Genomic DNA, 3,491 nt, shown 5'->3' with positions numbered 1-3,491 from the left:
TGCACACATAATTTCACACCGCAATAATGAACCACCCCAAAAACAATTGCCCCAAAAACAATTCAGGGAAGAACCCAATACCTTGGAATATATGTAGCGTTTATAAATAAATTATTCCGTTAAAGCAATTTGTTTTTCTTAGGTATAATATTTATTAACATATATTAATTTATAAGTTTACTATTATAACTTTTAACTGCACCCGTCGCGAGATAATATCATACTGCTTAAAATAGTATGTACCTAAAGAAGAGTTAGCTTATTGCTGTTTCTATTATGTTCGTCGTTCTCGCAAACCACTATGTGCAACAACAAAATGCATCATAGGTTGAGAGTTAATTATAAATATGTATTTACATTTACTTCACTAAATATAAGGTGAATACGGGAATTAGTGGGAATGTAATTGCCACATTACTTCCCTTCTTAAAAAAAAAAATTATGTAAAACGAATTTTTGTTATTATGTTAAAGCTTTTACTAAATGCAGAAAAAAAAACTTAAGTGTTACGAAATATTTGCAATGACATAGTTTTATGTATGTAAATACAAAGTTTGAATGTACGTTAAGAATAACTAAAAAAATTACATGTAAGCCGTTAACTAAGCGTACAATTTAATTTTGTATTGAATTTTTTAATATATTATTTCTTCTCTTATGAAATTCAGTTCAATTAAGATGCAAAAACAAAAAAAAAAAAATTTTTGTAACGGTGTTAGCTTAGGTGTCCTCAGTGGCGAAATATACGGGCTTAAGCCGATCGATTGAAATTGCAGTATTGTAATTTTTATAATTGACTATGAAATATTTATCGTGCCGTGTGATGACATCGAACGGACCTTCGTACGGTGATGAAAAAGATGGCCCAATTTGGCCATTGCGAACGAATACGTGAGAACATGAATTGAGATCTTTGTAACAAAAAACGGTACGGGTCCCGTGACGCGATGTCTCGGTTGGAGCTAACGTTTTGAAATGGTTTTTAAATCGATGAGCTCAGTTTGAACGTTGGAATGCTTGTTTGATGGAGCTAGTAATTCGCCGGGCAGCCGAATCGGTTCGCCGTATACGAGTTCAGCTGGAGTGGTTTTTATATCTTCTTTCCATGCTGCACGCAAACCAAGTAATACAGCTGGTAGGGCATCAAACCATGTCACATTGTGGCATAGTAAAGCGGATTTGAGTTGCCGATGCAGCCGCTCTACTAGGTCGTTGGATTGGGGGTGATAAGGTGTTGTGCGCAAGTGCTTAATGCCAAATAGCCTCATCAATGTTTGAAACAATGTTGATGTGAATTGACCTCCTCTGTCAAATGTTATTCTGACAGGCACGCCATATCTTGAAATCCAATTAGTGATGAATGCGAATGCAACTGTATCTGTATCTCCATTCTTTAATGGTACGGCTTCTGGGAACCGAGTGAATCTGTCTATGATCGTCAAACATTTGTTGTATCCTCGTGACGTTGGCAGAGTGACTAAGTCAATGTGTATATGTTCGAATCTTTTTGTTGGTATTTCGAAGCGGGCGATAGGTGACGTCACGTGCCGATGAATTTTATTTTGCTGACATTGTAGGCACGATTTTGCCCATTCACGGCAATCTTTTCGGATTGACGGCCAAACGTAGCGTTTAGTTACTAGCTTCTGCGAAGCCTTAGTGCCTGGGTGTGCAAGAGAATGCAACGCATCGAATACTTTCTTTCTCAGTGCTTTTGGGACGTATAGACGTGGTTTACCTGATGAAACATCACAACAAACCGCGATCGGATAATCGGCGAACATAATCTTTTGCCAATGTAGTGACGACGAAGTGTTTTCGGTGAGCTCACGTAACTCGGGGTCATTTTCCTGAGCTTTGACCAACTCACGCGTAGTTATTGGTGGTGAAATTGTTTCAACTCGGGACAGAGTGTCTGCTACGATGTTCTCACGGCCAGATATATGTCTGAAATCACTCGTGAACTGCCCAACGAAGTCTAAACGACGAAATTGCCATGGCGATGCTCTATCGATACGCTGTTGAAAGGCATGGAGCAGAGGCTTGTGGTCAGTATAAATTGCAACGTGCTTACCTTCGAAAATATGCCGGAAGTGGCGTACAGCTTCGTAAATCGCGTGAAGCTCGCGATCGTACATCGACAATTTTTGTATCGAAGGATGTAGTTTTCTGCTAAAGAAAGCTAGCGGCTGCCATTCTCCGTTGACCAGTTGTTGGAGTACCGCGCCAATGGCTGTGTTTGATGCGTCGCAGAATATGGCCCAGAGTGCATCAGAATTCGGGTGTGCCAGTAAAGTTGCGTTTGCTAACGCTTGTTTTGCGTTATCGTAAGCTAGTTGCAGCTCCGTTGTTATTGTTTTCGGCGTCGAACCTTTTACTTTTGGACCTTCCAGTAATTTGTTTAAAGGAGCAAGAATTTCTGCCGCGTTTCAAAAATTTATTGTTCCCTGGAAGCCACGCAAAACAGCAATTGTAGTTGGGAATTTGAAATTAGTGATGGCCTCAACTCTGTCTGGGAACGGCTTGATACCTCTGGCGCTAATATTACGGCCTAAAAATTTCACTTCATGTTGGCCGAAAATGGACTTCGCCACGTTTATTACAAGACCATAGTCTTGCAGACGTTGAAATAGTAGTTTAAGGTGCTCAAGGTGTGTTTCTTCATTTTCTGATGCGACGAGCAGATCGTCCACGTAGGGAAAAACGAATTGTAGGTCTCGTGTCGCCTCGTCAATAAAACGCTGGAACGTCTGGGCGGCATTTCGAAGACCAAACGTCATGTATGGAAATTCGAATAAGCCGAATGGGGTGATAATAGCTGTTTTCTCTACATCGTCATCGGCGACCGGTATCTGGTTAAATGCACGGACCAGATCTAATACGGAAAATACTGTTTTCCCATGTAGTGTCGCTGTAAAATCGTCTAGTAGCCTGACTGGGTAGTTATCGTACGCGCATTAAGTGAGCGATAATCGCCGCATGGTCGCCAGTCACCAGTTTTCTTGGGGACTAAATGTAATGGTGACGCCCATGGGCTGCTTGAAGGTCGAGATATACCGAGTTGGACCATTTTTCGAAATTCGTCTTGCGCTATTTTTAATTTGTTTGGTGCTAAACGTCGCGCCTTACAAGTCACGGGAAGACCGGGTGTTGTTTTTATATGGTGCATCGTAGAATGCTTCTTTGAGGAAGAGACACCTACGACGCCGTACGATATTCGCGCAGATTTGAAGCAACTTATGGTATTTCGTGTTGCCTTCGGAAAGGATTTTAATGCATTCAACACTTGTGCGTATAGAGTTAACGCTCGCGTGCAAGCCAGTGGCTCCGTCGCGTATTGTTTTGCTTTTGAGGTCGATTAACAAATTAAAATAACTTAAAAAATCGGCACCAATGATTGGTCGCGTGACGTCGGCAATAACAAACCTCCAAGTGAATTCGCGACGCAACCCTAAGTTTAGAGAGATTGTAATACATCCATAAGTCTCTAT

The sequence above is a fragment of the Eurosta solidaginis genome, chromosome X (genome assembly GCF_040869045.1).
Source record: "Eurosta solidaginis isolate ZX-2024a chromosome X, ASM4086904v1, whole genome shotgun sequence".
In the NCBI taxonomy this organism is placed as follows: Eukaryota; Metazoa; Arthropoda; class Insecta; order Diptera; family Tephritidae; genus Eurosta; species Eurosta solidaginis.
The sequence above is the reverse complement of the archived record's forward strand: the minus strand, read 5'-3'. Positions refer to the sequence as shown.